Source organism: Microcebus murinus, chromosome 4, assembly GCF_040939455.1.
Source record: "Microcebus murinus isolate Inina chromosome 4, M.murinus_Inina_mat1.0, whole genome shotgun sequence".
NCBI classification, from domain to species: domain Eukaryota; kingdom Metazoa; phylum Chordata; class Mammalia; order Primates; family Cheirogaleidae; genus Microcebus; species Microcebus murinus.
This window is the reverse complement of record NC_134107.1, coordinates 61,817,093-61,837,874: the sequence shown is the minus strand read 5'-3', so window position 1 is coordinate 61,837,874 and position 20,782 is coordinate 61,817,093. Positions and strand designations below refer to the sequence as shown.

The 20,782-nt window shown below is 42.8% G+C and overlaps 1 protein-coding gene across 1 annotated transcript in view; it reads right to left on the bottom strand.

Annotated features, from left to right (window-relative positions):
- The window catches only part of TSKU (tsukushi, small leucine rich proteoglycan), a 215,662-nt gene extending 195,202 nt beyond the window's left edge, over positions 1–20,460 (bottom strand). Inside the window, exon 1 of the mRNA XM_012745118.3 lies at positions 20,457–20,460. The gene's annotated coding sequence lies outside the window, so the exon portion shown is untranslated. The remainder of the gene's footprint in view (positions 1–20,456) is intronic.
- Positions 20,461–20,782: the final 322 nt, after the last annotated feature.

Genomic DNA, 20,782 nt, shown 5'->3' with positions numbered 1-20,782 from the left:
CCTCACTCCCCCAGAGGCAGGACCCCCTCTGGGCACTGCTCTGACCGGAGCTGAGACCTGAGCTCTGCTCCCTGTGCTTCCCACAGGTTCCAGGTGTCCTTGCTTCCTGAGGACACTGAGGGACAACCAGGCAAACCCCAGCTGCATGGGTTCCCGATAACAAAGTGCCACAAACTGGGTGGCTTAAAACAACAAAAATTGTGAATTGTGCTGCTATAAACATTCAAGTGCAGGTGTCTTTTTTGTAGATTGTCCTTTGATCTTTTGGGTAGATGCCCAGTAGTGGGATTGCTGGATCAAATGGTATCGCTTTGAGGTATCTCCATATTGCTTTCCACAGAGGTTGAACTAGTTTGCAGTCCCACCAGCAGTGTAGGAGTGTTCCTCTCTCTCCACATCCATGCACAACCCAAGTGCCCATCAATACATGAGTGGATTCATAAAATGTGGTATATGTATACCATGGAATACTATTTAGCTCTAAGAAACAATGGTGATATAGCACCTCTTGTATTTTCCTGGATAGAGCTGGAACCCATTCTACTAAGTGAAGTATCCCAAGAATGGAAAAACAAGCACCACATATACTCACCAGCAAATTGGTATTAACGGATCAACACCTAAGTGGACACATAGGAATTACATTTATTGGGTATTGGGCAAGTGGGAGGGGTGAGGAGGGGACAGGTATATACATACATCCACCCTCTGGGGGATGGTCACGCTTGAAGCTCAGACTTGTGGGGGGAGTGGGGGTCAAGGGCATTATATGCAACCTTAAAATTTGTACCCCCATAATATGCTGAAATAAAAAAAAATTTATTCTTCCCTCTTCTTATAAGGATGGCAGTCATATTGGATTAGCACCCACCCTAATGACTTCATTTTAACTTGATTACACTGTCAAAGAATGTATTTCTAAGTAAGGTTACATTTGCAGGTACTGGGGTTTAGGACTTCAACATATCTTGTAGGGGGGACACAATCCAACCCATAGCAGCAGTTTCCTTTCTGTCTTCCCAATCAGGTCCCAGTGTCCCAAGAGAAGAATGGGAGCTATGGGCACAAGGCTCCGGGGCTCATTTAGCCCACCCACCAGCCTCCAGGTGGGCCTCACCAAAGCCAGCGTGGTGCCAAGTATAGCCTTAGAGCCAAGTGGGCAAAATAGGAGTCCTAGGTCTACTGTTTCCGGTTGTGAAACCTTGAACAGGTCCTGCCCATTCTGAGCCTCAGTTTGCTTATCTGTAAAATGGGAAGAGGTAGCAGATGCCTGGAAGGCTTGTTGTGAGGTGCAAATGGGCTGGCGTCATGGAAAAACCTGGTATGTACCAGGCACAATTGGCTCTCAGGAAATATTATTAGTCTTCTCTCCCCTAGTTTCTAAGGGCTCCTCAGGGAGAGAGGAAGTCCAGCCACGCCTTCCAGTGGCTTGTAAGCCCCTCAAGGGCAGAGCTGTGTCATACACTTCTTAATCTCCCCATGTATGGTCCCTGCAGCTGTCCCAGTAGCGTCACGATGTCTGAGGCGTGTGACCCTTGGAAAAGGGCAGCCTGACACCAAGAGAAAGCCAGTCCCCACTGGGAAAGCAGTGGGAGTCTCCACACTCATGTCAGGAAGCAAAGTCTTGACCCCAAGAAAGGAACAAAAACCGGACTTCTCAGCGGGCAGCCAGCCATGTTCCCATTCCCTTTCCCCCCTCTTTGGAGTCTGGCCCCATTGAGATTTGGGGATGTTTATTTTTTTTGTGGGAAAACAGAGTGGGATAAAATATTTCCTTGCGTCTGGAAAGCTATTTTGAGCCGGGCCAGCCGGGCGATGCTCCTGGCGATGGACGCTGGCTGACCGGGCGCGGCCCTTGCCTTCCGCCCCGGCCCCTCCCGGGCGAGTCCTGGCAGCGGCAGAGCCTACGGGCGCCTGGGTTCCAGTCCCAGCCTGGTGGCTCGCCCTGGGCGGTCTTGGGGAAGCCTTTGGTGCTCCCTGGACCTTATCTCCTAATGGGGAGACTGAGGTCTGTGCTGCCCCTTCCTGGGGATTTTAATGGCTTTAACAAACCGGATCACCGGTACGAATGTGCTGTAGAGATATTCAGGGTGTAGACAAACAACGGGACTGAAACACAGCCTGTGCAGCTCAGGGTCCCAGAGGTGGAAGCGACCTCACTGGGGGGGAGGGTGTCCCCCGACCCCCACCAGCCCTCTCTCCATCCAGTTTCCGTCTCCACTCCATGGCCGCACTGTACTTCTGGAGCCAAACGGATTGCGTCCCCAACTCCCCTGCCCCTTTCCCGCCTCCCACTGCTCCCAGGAAGAAGTCAAACTGTCCAGGGGCTGCAGGCCCTGCTCCTCGCTCTTTGTGCTCTGACGCTTCTGTCCACCTCTCAGACTGCTGATGAGTCGCCTCACTTACCTTCAACCCCACACTGACCCTTCAAGGCAAGTGTACCTTACAGGGCCAAGGTCAGCCGGAAGCGATGCTTGCCAACGTGCCTGCCATGAAGCAGGATCTCAATAAATGTCATTTTCTTCCTTCCTTATGGACACACACCCTCTTTTCTTCACAAAACCCCAGTGGCATATGCATGCATCTCACACAGCTGCTGATGTCTGGCCGCATAGCTCGAGGGCAGGAAAGCCCGTCCCCGCACCAGCAGAGCCCGCAGGGCCTGGGGATGGGAGACTTGCAGCGCCCTGCTCTCCCATCCTCGGAGGCCCCAGTGGGGGGTGGGGGAAGCTGTGTACTGAGCTCCCCACCTCCTCAGCAGAGAGGGCTCTGTCTGCTACTAAACTAAACGCAGGGAGCAGGGCCCTCCCAACAGCAGGTCCCAGGGGAGGAGGGAGCAGCTGGAGACTTCTTGATCCTGACTGGGAGGCAGGAGCAGATGGAGGGGAGAGTCCCAGAGAAGGGAGGAAGTGCTCCCAATGCCCCAAGGAGGAGTCTGGAGCCTGGGGGGGGGGGAGCTGGGATGAGGGAGGGAGGCACTCTCCCAGCAGCTCAGGAATGCCTGACCCGGAAGCCCTTAGGGCTCCTCCAGATCCTTGCTTTTAAATGTGGTCCCAGGGCCAGCAGCAAGGGCAGATCCTGGAGGCTTGTTAGAAATGCAGATTCCCGGCCCTGGCCCAGAACTACTTAATCAGAATCTGCGTATTAACAAAGTCCCAGTGGTTCACAAGCACAGGGACGTTTCAGAAGCACTGTTTTTGGCAATTCTTCCATCTTACAATAAAGAAACCAAAGTGCTCAGAGGAGAAATCCTCTACCCTGTTCCCCATGTGTCAGTGACAGTGCTGAACCAGGAGGCAGGATTCCTGGCCCACTCAGGATCCCTGGACAGGTTCTGCCCCACCCTGGCCCGGATTGCAGGAAACTGTTCTCACTCTCTGGTGTCTTCAGCACAAAAAGGGGCTGAAACTCGGGTGGGAGGAAGCAGGAGGCCTGGAGTCCAATCCTAGCTCTTTTACCAACTTGAGGTATAATGTGTTCCTGGAGCCTCAGTTTCCCCTGTGGTTCTTTGAGATGGGCTGGAGTAGGCACTATAGTCAGGGAGTACAATCGATTACATTTATTTTCTCACAGCTGTCTGAGGAGGCAGGCGGGCAGAGCTATATCATTCCTATGCTACAGATAGGGAAACTGAGGCCTGTCAGGCAGTGGCTTACCCAAGGTCACCAGCTGCTTACACTGCTGTGCACAGCCCAGATGATTCTGAAATTTGCCCCCTCACCCCAGCCTTCCTGTCTAGTGGTTCTTTCAGCTGCTGTCAGTTTCCAGGGCCCCTCTCGGCTGACAGCCAGGAGCGTGTCTGCTGCTGATGCTTCGATGCCCACATTCCTGGGCTGTGACGGGGGCACACCCAGAGCCCAGGCTGGGGCTCCCAGGCTGGGGCACCAGAGAGGTTCCGCTCGGCTGCAAGCCCTGGGGCCTGGCTGTCTGGGGATTATCAGAATGCAAAGAACTTTCTCTCCTTCTCACTGATGGGGGAAGCGAGGGGGGATGTCTCTAAAGTCTGATTTGGTGGAGCTGGAATGGGTATAGACCAGGGTGGGGAACCTGTGGCCTTAAGGCCACCTGTGGCCTTCTAGGTCCTTGAGTGCAGCCTTTTGACTGAATCCAAATTTTACAGAACAAATCCTTATATTTTTATTAGGACGTTTTGGTCATCTTTTATATTTTTATTTTATTTTTAAAATGAATGCATTAAAAATACCAAAGAATAAATTAAGTTTCAAAGAAATAATCCTCCCAGATTGACTGGCACAATTAGAACATTAGTAAGCCATCAGGACTAAATTGACAGATGCCATGCTCATGACGGAGTTCTAACTTCCCCCACCTGACTGGAGCCACCACTGCACGAGGCTGGTTGGTGACGGTTCATGAGGGTCAAGTATGCCAGTCTGTCCTTAGCTTTTGACAATGGTATATGATGTTTCTATTTGAAGTGGAATTTGTGAATAGTTGCACAGCTCGACAGTATTTTTTAATTGTCTGCCTAACAGCCCATCATATCAAAGAAAACCAAGGGAACACTGAAGGAAGAACACAGACTTTTTAATGAGGATTGGGAATTGTAATATTATCATTTTTCTGCTAAAGATAAGATGATTCGCTTATCGCTTATTGTGATACTGCAATATCAACATTAAAAAAGGCAATATTCATCAGCATTATAACTCTCACAAGGACTACAAATACTTTAAATTAGAGGGAGAGGCACGAAATCTGTATCATTTCTGTATTTCAGAAATTAAAAGGTAAAAAGCAAAAGCAAAGAAAATTTTTTCAAGCAGCAATAAGACCTGGAAATAATACCACTGAAGCAACTTATAAAATAGCTTATATACTCGGGGAAAAAGGGAAGCCTTTCAGTGATGTAGAAATTGTGAAAGAATGCATTGTTGAAGTTGCAGGATGCTTAGACCCCAATAATGTTTCAAAGTACAAACAACTGCCTCTTTCAAGGAAAACCATAATCAATGGGGCAGCATGAATTAGCTTTCAACTTAACAGAACAACTTCATGCAATACTTCAAAAGAAATATATATATTATTCTTTGGATGAATCAACTGCTCCAATTATACTTTGGATGAATCAACTGATACTACAGACTCGGTGCAGTTTTATACTTCATTTGGGTCATAACACAAGATTTTCTTTGCTACAAAGAGTTACTTTGGGCATGTTTTCAAACAAAACACAAGGAATAGATATCTTCAGGTTTCAAGATAAATATCATGAAGTTGAACTGAATTTGGTAAATTTAGTGAATGTGTGTACAGATGGTGCACCTTCCATGACAGGAAAACATGAAGGGTTTATTGCACAGATAAAAAAAAGTAATGGCCGGGCGTGGTGGCTCAAGCCTGTAATCCTAGCTCTCTGGGAGGCCGAGGCGGGTGGATTGCTTGAGGTCAGGAGTTCAAAATCAGCCTGAGCAAGAGCGAGACCCCGTCTCTACTATAAATAGAAAGAAATTAATTGGCCAACTAATATAGAAAAAAAAATTAGCCGGGCATGGTGGCGCATGCCTGTAGTCCCAGCTACTCGGGAGGCTGAGGCAGGAGAATTGCTTGAGCCCAGGAGTTTGAGGTTGCTGTGAGCTAGGCTGACACCACGGCACTCACTCTAGCCTGGGCAACAAAGTGAGACTCTGTCTCAAAAAAAAAAAAAAAAAAAAAAAGTAATAACAGGTCCACATGCCCTCTTTTCATTGTTATCTTGCATCAGCAAAGTATCTGTGCTAAGGCTACTATTTTAAGTGACACTTTGCAACAAGTTATAAGTATCATTAACTATATTTGTGCAAATGCAACATGGCATTGTCAGTTTCATAACATGCTAAAGTTGAAGGATGAGGTATTCAGTGTGGATTTGCCATATCATTCTGAAATGTGTTGGCTATTGCAGGGACAGGTGTAAGCCAAATTTTGTCTGAGAGAGTAGATAATTAAATTTTATGAAGAACAGAATCAGCAATGTGAATTATTGAAAGAATATCTCTATAGATATGCAGCATTTCTGTGTGATATATCATGTCAAATCAAAATGACTTCAGTATTTCTCTGTAAGGTAAAACCAAGTCTATGTATGATATGTGTAAAAAAAAAAATCCAAGTATTTTGAAAAAAAGCTATCTTTTTTCCAAACACTTGTTCTCCAAAAGGAAATTTCAAATGAATATTTTCTCCAGTTAGCAAGGGTCTTTGATGAGCAGGATGATATATGTGAGTCATTTGAAGAATACACAGCTGTTATAGAACTATTCATTGGCAAATACAGTGAAAGGTTCATTGACTTTGAGGATCATGACATCACACTCAAATTAGTATTTCAGCTTCACCTAATTGATATCACAAAGGCACCTAAAGTTGAGCTCTCAGGAGACGACATTTTAAAGTCATTGTTTGATGGTAAGAAAGATCCACTTGAAATATGGTCAGTGCTGACCAGGGAAGAGTTGTCTGAGCAGCAAGACTGAAAGACCTCAGGCAAAAGAGTCAGACCTGGCTGACCTTTGCCCGAGCTCTGTCATGTGTTAGCTGTGTGACCGGGGGCGAGTCACCCACATCTCTGGCCCTAGGTTTCTTCCTCTGTAAAGCACATAGCATGGTTCTGGCGCAAACACAGAAAGCCTGCAACGTAGCCTTTGAGGTTCAGTCTCAGAGTGGCATGGAATTTAAGAAGCGCTCCTACACAGATAAAGCCACCCAAACAATCCACTTTTCACTTGTTCTCTAGAAGAAAAAAGTAACCCTAGATGTGCAGTCCATGCGACACTCCTGGAGCCCACCCCTCCTGCCCGCCTCTGTCCTATGCCGCACCCTGCTCCTCTCTCCCAGACTCCCTGAACAACTCCGACCCTAAACTACTCAGCTCTCCCCCGCCCTCTCTCCCCCTCCGCTCACCTCCAGTACTCTATCCTGTGGACCGGCTTGGCCTCTCACCAGCTAGAAAGAAAAGAGGAAGCTGCAGCATTCCTCATAGGATCGGCTGGGGGAAGATAGGTCTGTGAGAGTGACGGTGGCTCACTCTTATTACCACTATTACTTATAGGAGTGAGAGGACAAGTGGTATTAACATAGAAGTATTCATGGGCTTTTCCCAACCCCTGCCCACCAACAAGACCCTGCCTCCTTCTTTTTCTTTCTTCCCCATTCTTGCCCTCTATGGAAGGTCTTATAATGCCAGATAGGATCTCTTACTTTGGGAATGGAGAACTGAGTTGGAGGGTAGGCAGAGAGGAGCCAGATCAGAGGGCAGTAGGAGGGAGGAAGACTTGGAAAAAGAGGTTAAGCCTGTTTACGCAACTAAGAATAGAGAAGGGAGTTTTCACTACCAGTCAAGATGTAGAAAACTGGAAAGAGCATTGCTCCCATCCTAACAAGAAAATGCCAGACAAACTATAAATTATAGCTTTTCTTGAACCCATCAGAGATCTGAGGTCAGAGGACAACCAAGTACCCTGAATTCCAAGGATGGACAGGCACCTCCAAGGAGAGATGAGGCCCAGGGACTGGGTCACCTGTAACAGAGCAAGGGCACTGACTATCATACAAGTAGATAAAAAGAAAGCAGCTAACAGTTTAATGAATTGCTGAAAGCCAAACATTGGCTAGCATGTTAGTATAGAGATTCAGACTTGAGGAAAGTATTTTTCTTTTGAGACAGAGTCTCACTCTGTTGCCCTGGCTAGAGTGCCATGGCGTCAGCCTAGCTCACTGCAACCTCAAACTCCTGGGCTCAAGCGATCCTCCTGCCTCAGCCTCCCGAGTAGCTGGGACTACAGGCATGTGCCACCATGCCCGGCTAATTTTTTCTATATATTTTTAGTTGGGCAATTAATTTCTTTCTATTTTTAGTAGAGCCGGGGTCTCGCTCTTGCTCAGGCTGGTCTCAAACTCCTGAGCTCAAACAATCCTCCCGCCTCGGCCTCCCAGAGTGCTAGGATTACAGGCGTGTACCACCGCACCCGGCTGAGGAAAGTTTTAATATACTTTCAGGCTCTTTTCCTTGGACCTTTATCATGTACTTATCAGAGAGACTGGAGAAATAGCAATTGTAGAGAGCCACTCTGAGCAGTGCATATGTGCAGGAAGAGTTCCGTAACTACTGTAGCAAAGACACACAGGCCTGTTCCCCCCACCCAAGACCTTTCTCTCATATGGAATAAAAACCTTGAGCTATGTGGAGAGAGGTAGAAAACCCTGTTACTACCAAGGGCTCAGGCAAAATTCCCTTGCTGATAGGTGAAGGATAGAAGAAAAGGAAATTTTCCAGGCCCAGAATCCTAAACCTGGAGGAGGGTAGAAATCCTATCCAGCACAAAACTCACCACAGATAAAAGGCAGACATTGGCTTCCATAGGGAGCAAAGTAGGAGCAGGAATGCAGAGAAAGCCTCCCCTCCCTCACCAAGGCCCAGGCACACAGAATCTATCTAAGTCCTAGGCTGGAACAACATAAAGAGAACACCTCCCTTCCCCCACTATGAGCCTACAAGCTTCAGTAAAAAGCAACATCAGTCTACTACTAGGAGAAGGCCAAGAATGTGGAGAGGGAGTCCCTCTGCAGTGCAGGAGTGCTGGGATGGCTGAAGACTGATAGGGGTTCACTGAGAAACATCCTTCAGCATCCCAGTTCCAGCCCTAAGCATGAGGCAATTCTAGAGGAATTTGAAGCCTGCAGTGCACTAAAGATAGCCATAGTAACAACAAAACCCAAACCCAAATCAGCTCCTGACTAGACTGACTTGACTCCACAGATAGTGAACAGGAGACTTGCCTGTCTCCAGCTGTAAATTACTATTGATCTGAATCTCTACTGTTCTACAGACAATGGCTGACATTCAATCCAAAATAAAAACACACCAAAAAAGCAAGAAACAACCCATTGTCCAGAGACAAGGTAATCAATAATTCCAAACTCAAAGATGGGAACTATAAGATTGAGTCAAATGAAAATCCCAGAAACAAAAATCACTGTACCATGAAAAATCCCTTCAATGACTTGTCAGAAGACTCAAAACAGCTGAGGAACAAATCAGTGGACCTGAAGATAGATCAGTAGAAATTACCCAAAGTAAAAACAAAGAAAAGAAGAGTGAAAATAAAATCAAGCAAACAAACAAAAACAGAACAGAGAATTCAGGAGCTGTGGGACAATACAAAGCAGTCTAAATAAGTGTAATAGGAGCCCCAGAAGGAGAGGAGAAAGAGAATGGTGCACAAAAAAATATTAAAGAGATAATGGCTGAGAATTTTCCAAGAATGATGAAAAATACACACATCAAGCCACAGATCCAAGAAGCTAAGAGGACCCCAAGAATAATAAATAACAAAATAAAAGTGAAACAAACCATAAAAACCTACCTATTTCATTTTCAGAAACAAAATATAAAGAGAAAATCTTGAAGACCACCAGAAGAAAAAAAGAAGATACATTACTTAGAGAATAACAAAGATAGGAACTATAGAAGACTTCTCATAAGTAACTTTACAAACCAGAAGACAGTTAAATGATGTTTTCAAAGTCCTGAAAGAGTAAAAAAAAACAATAAAGATTGTTACCTGAAAGTCTATTCCCAGTAAAAGCTATCTCCAAAAGTAAAGGCATACTAAAGGCTATTTCAGACAAACAGAAGCTGAGAGACATCATTGCCAGAGGCCTGAGCTATGAGAAATGTTAGAAGTTCAGGCAGAATGAATGTGATGCCAGATAAAAATTTAGATATACACAAAAAATTAGTATCTCTGGAAATATTTTTAAGTGAAGGTAAATATAAAGACTTTTTCTTACTTTTAATTGCTCTAAAAGGTGGGTGAGATGTATGTTAGCACTAACACAAAGGATGGTTAAGTGGAATTGAAAGTATATCATTGTCTGAAAGGGGAGGGGGGACATGGGCAATATATGTAACCTGAACATTTGTACCCCCATAATATGCTGAAATAATAAAAAAAGAAAGTATATCATTGTAAAATTTTTATACCTTATGTGAAGGCATGTAACATTATTTGAAGGTAGACTCTGACAAATTAAAGATGCATATTCCAAACCCTAGGGAATCCCCTAAAAAATTTAAATATAGGTATAACTGATAAGCCAATAGTGGAGTTAAAATAGAATTTTTAAGAAATACTCAATTCCAATGAAGGCAAAAAAGGAAAAGTGGAACAAAGAAATAATGAGACAAACAGAAGAACATTAGCAAGATGGTAGATTTAAATTCAACTATTAATACATCAATAATTACATTAAATGTAGGTAGTCTAAACAAACCAGTTAAAAGATTGTAGGATTGGATTAAAAAGCAGGACTCAATCACATGTCATTCATAAGAAATTCACTTTAAATGTAAAGATATAGGTAAGTTAATAGTAATAGAATGAAAAAGAATATACCATAAAACATCAATCAAAAGAAAGCTGAGGCCGGGCGCTGTGGCTCACGCCTGTAATCCTAGCTCTTGGGAGGCCGAGGCGGGCGGATTGCTCAAGGTCAGGAGTTCAAAACCAGCCTGAGCAAGAGCGAGACCCCGTCTCTACTATAAACAGAAAGAAATTAATTGGCCAACTGATATATATATATAAAAAATTAGCCGGGCATAGTGGCACATGCCTGTAGTCCCAGCTACTCGGGAGGCTGAGGCAGAAGGATCACTCGAGCCCAGGAGTTTGAGGTTGCTGTGAGCTAGGCTGACGCCACGGCACTCACTCTAGCCTGGACAACAAAGTGAGACTCTGTCTCAAAAAAAAAAAAAAAAAAAAAAAAGAAAGCTGAAATGGTCATATTAATATCAGACAGAGTAGACCTCCATCAAGGCAATAGCCAAAATTGCAACGGCAATAACCATCTGCATAAATCTCACAAACATAATGCTGAGCAAAAGAAACCAGGTACAAACACGTACACACCGTGTGATTCCTTTTTTACAAGGTGCTAAAGCAGGCACAACTATAATACTTTATGCTGTTAGGAGACAAGATAGCGGTGACCCTTTGGCAAGGGTAGTAACTGCTGGAAAAGAGCCTTCAGGTTGCTGCTCATGTTATCTTTCTCCATCTGACTGCTGGTAACATGGATGTGTCCTGTTTGTGAAAAGTCATTGAGTCAGCATTTTTGCTCTGTGCCGATTTCTATGTGTGTATTATACTACAAGAGAAAGGTGTTTTGTTTTTTTTAAAGATAATGTTAAAATACCCAATAACAATAGTGTGTAATTTAGGAGTGGAAGATAAGTGTGCTCTAAGGACCTGTTATTGTTCCGGAGGAGGGTAAAGATATTGCATGCATTAGATTTTGGTAAGTTCAAGATGATCTTTTAATTTCTAAAGAAATCACTAAGAAGATAAAAATAGAATACCTTTCAAACTAGTAGAGGGGAAAATTGAATGATACCAAATAATGGATCCAAATGAAGGAGAGAAAGGAGAGAAAAAGTGTTAGAGACTAAGACCCTCAACACCCCAATGACTTGTCCTACGCAGGGGCCTCGCCCTAGAAAAATTCCTAGGACAAAAACAGCACCCCACCCTCCAGCTATAGCTCCGAGAAGAATGCATCCCATGACGTGCTGACCATGGAATTCTCCAGGGAGTGCTGACTGCAATTGTTCCCGACCACCTGCCAGGTTGGGGTTGGGTAACCAGACACAAACAACCTCGATAAGATACTGATTGGGGCTGATTAGCCCAAACCCGAGCCTCATCATCCCCCCACTCTATTTTTCTGTTCATACTTCCTTGTTTCTGTATGATTATAAAACCAGCAGAAAATCTAAGTAAAGTAGACCTTGACAACCCTTTGCTTGGTCTCGTTCCTTTCTCTCGCCCATCTCTTTCAGGCAAGGTCCCCTTTGGCCCCCCGTGAGTAACAGAAGGTCCCTGGGGCCTGGACAAAAAAGAAATAAAACCGTCAACTCTGCAGGCCAAACCTCCTCCTGCCCTCCCTTCTCCTCCTCTCCCCCCACTTCCCTCTTAGAGCCCCTTAAAAAAAAAGAGAAATAAAACAAACGGAATAAATAGAAACCACAAAATTAATGATAGCTATAAATCCAGTACATATCCAGTACTAATCCAGTACTAATCCAGCTATAAATCCAGTAATTTAAATCCTGTATTTAAATTAAATGCAAACAGAGCAAATGTCCTAGTTCAAAGATAAGTTTTCTGTTCATCGAAAAGCATTATAAAGAGTGAAAAGCAAGTCACAAAGTAAGAAAAACCATTTGCAATCTAAATCATAAGAAAAGAATTTACACTTAGAATGCATAAATAAGTTCTAAGAAACTATAACAATCAAATAGAAAAATGGGCAAAAACTTGAACAGGCACTTCATAAAAAGAAAAATCAAATGGCTAATAAATATATAAAAATTAATTCAGAAAAATAAAAAATAAAAGTAGAAATAATCATAAAAATAAAAAATAAAAATAATCATAAAAATAAAAATAAAAATAAAAAATAATCAGAAAAACGAAAATTCAAAATGCTATTACACTCAAACTCATTTGTCATTAGGGGAATGCAAATTAAAACAACAATGAGATTCCACTACACGCTTATTAGAATGGCTGACACCCAAAACCTGACAACTAGAAATGCTGATGAGGATGCAAAGGAACAGAAATCTCATTCATTGCTGGTGAAGTGCAAAACAGTATAGCTACATTAGAAGATACTTTGGCAGTTTCTTATTAATATAAAGTTAAACATAGACTTACCATACGACCCAGCAGTCACACTCCTAGGTATTTATTCAAGTACACTGAAAATTTAAGTAAACACAAAATCTTGTACATGAATGTTTATAGCAACTTTATTCATAATTGCCCCAAACAGAAAGCAACCAAAATGCCTTCCTCCTTCAATAGGTGATAAATAAACTGTGTATATTGGTCATGTTTCTCCAGAGAAACCAGAGAGTTTCTATATCCTATTGGCTCTGCGTCTACTGAGAAAGAGAAAGAGAGAGAGAGAGAGATTGAAAGGGAATTGGCTTACATGATTATGGGGGCTGGCAAGTCTGAAATTTGTAGGGCAGACCCGCAGGCTGAAAACAGGCAGGAACTGATGTTGCAATCCCAAGGCCAAATTTCTTCTCTGGGAAACTTCAGGTTTTGCACTTAAGGCCTTCGGCTGATTGGATAAGGCCACCCACAGTGTCAAGGGTAATTTCCTTTACTTAAAGTCAACTGATTGTGGATGCTAACCACATCTGCAAAATACCTTCACAGCAACACCTAAATTAGTGTTTGATTAAATCCACTGGGCCTATAGCCTAGTCAAGTTGATACATAAAATTAACCATCACACTGTGGTACAACAGAATATTAGTCAGTGATAAAAGGGAACGAGCTATTAATTCACCGAAAAATTATGGATGAATCTGAAATGCACTTTGCTAAGTGAAAAAGGACAGACTGAGGAAGCTATGTATTGTATGATTTCATATACATGAAAATTCTAGAAGACAAAAAACTGTAAGGAAGGATAACAGACCAGTGGTTGCCAGGGGTTTGGATAGGGGGAGTTGACTACAAAGGGAAAGCATAAGGACATTTTTAGGGTGACTGAATTATTGTGCATTGCTCTGGAGTGGTGCATCCATGTCATAATGCAATTGTCAAGGCCTACAGAACTTTATAGCACAAAAAATGAACATTAATTGCATACAAACTTTTAAATTCAATCAACCAGGAGGTCGGGGACTCTGAGGATGGAATGCAGACTGTGACAAAAGAATCCAATTATTACACATGTATGATATAACATTTGAAGGGGGCAGAGAAAAAAGCAGCTGACCTAAGGGACTATGAAAAACCAGTGTTTTGTCTGGAAACTGCAAGGCTAAAGACACAAGGAATTATATATAGACTGTGTATTCTAGTTGGTAAAGTTATTTCTCACAGGGATATAGGTTAACAATTCTGAAGCTACTTCCAAGGTATACTGAGGTTGAGCAAATGAATAAACAGATGGTGGATGATGGGAGCTGGATTTCTCACTGTTGGGGGGTGAGGTTACATATAAGCAAGGGGAGAAAGCTAGAAGGGGCAGTGCAATCTTGGAATAGATTCAGAGACATCAGTATGGTTAACTTCATACAGAGACAGATAAATAGAGGAATAATTATAGATATGTATATATTCATGGCTTAGTATATGCACATGTATTTCCCAGCTCTTTCCACTGAGAGGGCCCAGAAGAAATGACACCCCAGTAGCAGAGAACTCACCCAGAACTCAGATCTTGGTTTCTAATAACATTCTCCAACAACAGGAACCAGGGTTACTTGAAGAAATGGCTGGTTCTTGGGCTGGGCCAGAAAAAATAGAAGACGAGCCTAGAGAATACTGCCACACCAGAAAATAAGGATGTGACAAAGGACCTAGGAGCCAATCTGAAAGTCTCCAGTGGTTTCCAAGCCAGAAAAAATTGAGCAAGAAAATAATGTGGTACTATATCATATCAAAAAGTATAAAATTAATATTCCTAAATCATATTAATATAAATAAATGATTGAATAGATAAAGTGGGGAGAAGAGCCAAATCTCTCAAACAAAAGAATTCCAAATATTTTACATAGATATTCCTTCCCACCCCCCAGAAAGAGAGGCATAATCATCTTCCTCCTTGAGTGTGGCTTGTGCTTCACAATTTTCTTCCCAAGAAAATTGGGAAGGGGTGGAGGGAGAGTAACTCTACAGTAGGAGAAACCTGGCAGACACTAGCTTAGCCAGGTGATCAACATTAACACCATCTTTAATAAGTCACATTGATGGTACGTACCCTTGATATGTGATGAGAAGAGAGCTTCACTTCTGTGGTATCCGTCCCCCAAAACCCATAACCGAAGTCTAACCATGAGGAAAATATCAGCCACCAGATTTGAGAAACAATCTTCAAAATATCTAACAAATATTCCTCAAAACTCTCAAGGTCATGAAAAACTAGGAAAGACTGAGAAACTGTCATAGATAAAAGAAGGCTAAGCAGCCATGATGACTAAATGGAATGTGGTATGCTGGATGGGATCCTGGGACAGAAGAAGAAATGTTTGTCTGGGCCCAGTGACCCACGCCTGTAATCCTAGCACTCTGGAGGCCGAGGCGGGAGGATCACTTAAGGTCAGGAGTTCAAGACCAGCCTAAGCAAAAGTGAGACCCTGTCTTTACTAAAAAATAGAGAAAATTAGCCAGTTGCTTGCCTGTATTCCCAGCTCCTAGGAAAGCTGAAGCAGGAGGATCGCTTGAGCCCAGGAGTTTGAGGTTGCTGTGAGCTAGGCTGATGCCACGGCACTCTAGCCTGGGCAACAGAGTGAGATTCTGTCTCAAAAAAAGAAGAAGAAGAAGAAGAAGAGGAAGAGGAAGAAGAAGAGGAAGAAGAAGAAGAAAGAACATTAGTAGAGAAATTAGTAAAATCCAAATAAAGTGTTCAGTTTTGTTAATAGTAATGCACCGAAATTCTCAGTTATAACAAACATACCATGGTAATGTAAGATGTTAATATTAATAATAGGGGGCCGGGTGTGGTGGCTCATGCCTGCAATCCTAGCACTCTGGGAGGGCGAGGTGGGCTGATTGCTCGAGGTCAGGAGTTCAAAACCAGCCTGAGCAAGAGCGAGACCATGTCTCTACTATAAATAGAAAGAAATTAATTGGCCAACTAATATATATAGAAAAAATCAGCCGAGCATGGTGGTGCATGCCTGTAGTCCCAGCTACTTGGGAGGCTGAGGCAGCAGGATCGCTTGAGCCCAGGAGTTTGAGGTTGCTGTGAGCTAAGCTGATGCCATGGCACTCATTCTAGCCTGGGCAACAAAGCGAGACTCTGTCTCAAAAACAAAAACAAAAAATAATAGGGGAAACCGGCTGAGGGGTATATAGGACTTTCTGTACCATCATGGCATCTTGTCACTAAATCTAGAACTAGTCTAAAATGAAAGTTATTTTTTGAAAATATGGATTACTTATCTATCATATTGCAAAAAACAAGTATTGCATAATTGTCAATTGTGGACCAAGCTGGGAGCATACAGTGCTATTGGGATTATAAATTAATCAGCCACTTATTTGGTATTATCTAGTAAACCTGAATGACACAGCAATTCATATACATATAATATATATATATATAAATACATGCATATACATGTGTAAGTTTACATATATACATATATACACAAACTTGTATCCTGAGCGTAGAGAAACTTGCACATGTACAGAAATATTCCTGGCATCGTTTTCATAATAGTAAAAAGACTAGAAACTCTTCACCTACAGCAGTTAACTGGAAAATAAATTGTGGTATAATCATTAAATAGAACACAACAACAGCAATAATAAACAATAATAAACAACCACATCCATCCACACAGCAGTGAACATAATGTTGAGTGAAAAAAGCAAATCATGGAAGAATGCATTCAGTATAATCCCATCGATGTAATGTTTAAAAACTGAATAACATAGTATTTAGGCATGCACAAGTAGATGGTAAACTATTTTTTACATAAAGCAAAGGCATGATTATAACAAAATCAGGATAGTGGCTTTGTCTTGAGAACACAGGAGGAATGTAACCAAGGAGGGTTGTGCAGGCTCATGCAGTGACTGTTAATGTCTTATTTCTTAATGTGGGTGGTGGTTACTTATAATGTGGGTGGTGACGTATAAGTATTCTTTAAATGTACATATATGTATTATACACTCTTCTGTATATATTATCAATCTCTAAATTTAAAAATATATTAAATAAGAGCGTAGAAGCATCTACTCCTATCACATCAGCCTCCTAGGCACTTTAGACTGCTGACCTTTAGAGAGCAGCCAGCCCTGCCCTCCCCTGTCCCATCACTGCAGGGGGCAACGTTGGTGTCACTTAGGCAACTTCACCCACTCCACCAGGCACTGTTGTATGAAGCATGGATACAGCAGGGAACAAGAAAAGGAACTTGTCCTCAACAAGTTTACAGGATGATGATGATGATGATGATTGCCATCCTCATGGGTGTGAAGTTGTGTATCACTGTGGTTTTGAATTGCATTTCTCTGGCGGCTAATGATGTTGAGCATATTTTCACGTGCTTATTGGCCATATGTCTACCATCTTTGGAGAAATGTCTTTTCAGATCTTTTGCCCACTTTTAAATTGGGTTATCTTTTGATTGTTGAGTTCTAAGAGTTCTTTATATATTTTGGATACTATACTTTTACCGGATATATGATTTTTGAATGTTTTCTTCCATTCTGTGGGTGTTTTTACACTTTCTTGTGTCCTTTAGTGCACAAAGATTTCTCAATTTTGATGAAGTCTATCTTGTGAAATTCTTTTCGATTGTGTTTTTGGTGTCATATCTAAGAAATCATTCCTTAACTCCAAGTCACAAAGATTTACACCTATGTTTTGTTTTAAGAGTTTGATAGTTTTAGCTATTACATATAGGCCTTTGATCTATCTATTTTGAGTTAATTTTGCATATGGTGTGAGTTAATGGTCCACATTCATTTTTTATGTTAATATCCAGTTGTCCCAGCACCATTTGTTGAAAAGAACAACTTTTCAACATTCTTGAATTTTTTTTTTTCTTTTAAAATTTTACCTCACATGATCTCAAACATTCTTGAATTCTTGAATATTAATCTTATATTCTGCAACATTAATTCATATATTAGTTCTTTTTTATAGTTTCTAATAGATTTTCTACATAGATGATTATGTCATTTGTGAATAAAGACAGTTTTACCTCTTCCTTTTCAAACTGAATGAATTTTACTTCTTTTTCTTACCTTATTGCACTGGCTAGAAACTCCAGTGTAATGTTGAGGTGAAGTGGCAAGACCAAACATCCTTGATTTGTTCCTGATCTTACGGGGAAGGCATTCAATCTTCAGCATTAAGAATGATGTTAGCTGTGAGATTTTTGTAGATACCCTTTACCAGATACAGAACATTCCCTTCTGTTTATAGTCTGTTCAGAGCTTTTATTGGAAATACATGTTGGATTTTGTCAAAATATTTTTTCTGCATCTATAAAAAAATCATAGTTTTTAAAATTATGAATTGCATTGATTAGGGTTTTATTGTTTGTTTTGTTGTGGAGACAGTCTTGCTCTGTTGCCCCGGTTAGAGTACAGTGGTGTCATTGTAGCTCATGGTAACCTCCAACTCCTGGGCTTTTAAAAAATTATTATTCTTACTCCGTGTTTCATTTTGGATAATTTCTATTGTTATGTCATTAAGTTCACTTGCCTTTCTTCTAAAATGTCTAATCTACTGTTAGTCCCAGTCAACATCTATATTTTTAGCTCAAATTTTATAGTTTTCATGTCTAGAGTCTGATTTGTGTCTTTTTTATACCTTCCACATTTCCACTTAACTTTTTTTTTTTTTTTTGAGACAGAGTCTCGCTTTGTTGCCCAGGCTAGAGTGAGTGCCGTAGCATCAGCCTAGCTCACAGCAACCTCAAACTCCTGGGCTCAAGCAATCCTGCTGCCTCAGCCTCCCAAGTAGCTGGGACTACAGGCATGCGCTGCCATGCCCGGCTAATTTTTTTCTATATATATTAGTTGGCCAATTAATTTCTTTCTATTTATAGTAGAGACGGGGTCTCACTCTTGCTCAGGCTGGTTTCGAACTCCTGACCTCGAGCAATCCGCCCGCCTCGGCCTCCCAGAGTGCTAGGATTACAGGCGTGAGCCACCGAGCCCGGCCTCCACTTAACTTTTGAACATACATAATGTAGCTCTAAGTGTTTTGATGGTCTTGCCTGCGAGTTTTTACATGTGTCAATCCTAGGTCAGTTTTGACTGGTTGACATTTCTCATTGAGTTGTATTTTCCTGTTTCTTTGAAAGCCTGATAATTTTTATTCCATGATGGCAATTGTGAATATTACCTTGCTGAGTGTCAGACATTGTTGTATTTTTATAAACATTCTTGAATTTTATTCTGAGATGCAGTTAAGCTAGTTGGAATCAATTTGATCCTTTTGGTATTTCTTTTAAGATTTGTTAGGCAGAACAAGAGTAGCATTTAGTCTAGGGCTTACTATTCCCTACTACTGAGGCAAAATCCTTCTGAGTGCTCTGCCCAATGTCTTGTGAAGGATGAAGTTTTCCAGTGTGACCTGGTGGGAACAGGCACTACTCCTGGTCCCGTGTGACTGCCAGCTGTTTCCTGTTATCCTTTCTGGTGGTTCTTTCCTTAGCCTTGGATAGTTTCTTCATAAGCGTGCACGGAGCTCTGCTTAATACTCAAGGAGTCCCCCTGAAGATCTCAGTAGTTCTCTTTTTGTGAACCTCTCTCCCGTGTGATGCTTTGCCCTGCGCATCCTAGCTCCCTTGGTCTCCCTGGAATCTCAGTTCAGTCTTCTCATTTTGGGGAGTTCATCAGGCTCTGCTCGGGTTCTCCTCCTCGTGCTGTGGCTTGGGAATGCTCTTGTGCTGGGGCAACCATAGATCTCACCTTGCTGGTTTCCTGTCTTCCAGAGTCACTGGCCTTGGGTGCTTGATGCCTAGTGCCTTGAAAATCATTGTCTTATATTGTTGCTATTTTAGGCAAATGAGAAAACCCAGTCTCTGTTACTCCAGATTGGCCAGAATCAGAAGACCATGGCCTGAAGGGTCATATTCGGTCATGTTTGCAGGTTGTAATGATCTAGGAGAGAGAGGGAAAGGGAGGAGAAGGACAAGGAGAAAAAGGAGAGGGAGAGAGATGATGCCACCAAGAAAGGGGATAATTTTAGGAGGGAGATCTTGAGAAGGCTGGGAGGATGTAACCCAGCTCCCTGGTGGAGGGTGTGGCCTTACTAGGAACCAGAATACTTTCTCTTCAGGATTAGAGGAAAGTCAGCTATGTGGGCTCAGATGGAAGTAGGTCAGTAGAAATGGTGGCTGGGAGAAAAGTTGGGTTTCCCCAGCAGATCCTGAGACAAGGAGTTGAGTGTAAGTCATCCTGTTAGGAAGGGATTTCAGGAAATTTGATTATGGGAGTGGGGAAGTGAGGCAGGGAGGAGAAGGCAGCAAATGAAAGAAACATTATCAAATAAGTTGCCACTGTGAGTAACTGAGGCCTAATGTGGGGGGAAATGCCTCAGGTCATCCCAACTGAAGAGAACTGGCTTATTTTACATGAGCTGCCATTAGCCCTTGATTGACAGAATTAACCCTTAATTCTCCAGCACTGCACTGCCTGGCACACAGCAAAGCGGCCCCAGGGGCCAGAGCAAACCCCAGGCAGAGCAGCAGTGCTGCAGGTCAAGCGTGCCCCAGCAGGAAGGCTTGACGGGGAGACAGGCGGGGCACGGGCAGCATCTCAGCACGAGGCGCCGCTGATCAGTGCTGCCCGTGACACAGCGTTTCATCCACCGTGTGGGGCAGGGGCAACATCTGACAGTGGACCTTGAGCAGGGAGGAAATGTCAGTCTTAGTTTGGGTGGCCCAGGGGAGACTGCACAGGCCCCATGTACTACAATTGTTGATCATTTTAACACAGGCACACACATTATCCCCACGCAACCCCACAGCACTGAGAGTCCGCAGGCTGCATGTGGCACACAGCCCAGATGCGAGGGGAAGCAGCAAAGAGGTGGTGAAAAGAGCGCTAAACCTGGAGCCACGAGCCTTGGTTCTGCCCCTTGTGAGCCGTGTGACGTCAGGAATTGGCTTCCGGGTAGTAAAACGGTGCTAACTCACCTCCCAGGACTATTGTGAGAATGAAGAAAAAAAACGTGAGACTGCTTTATAAACTTTAGAGCACTGTATGCATGGGGAGTTATTACTACC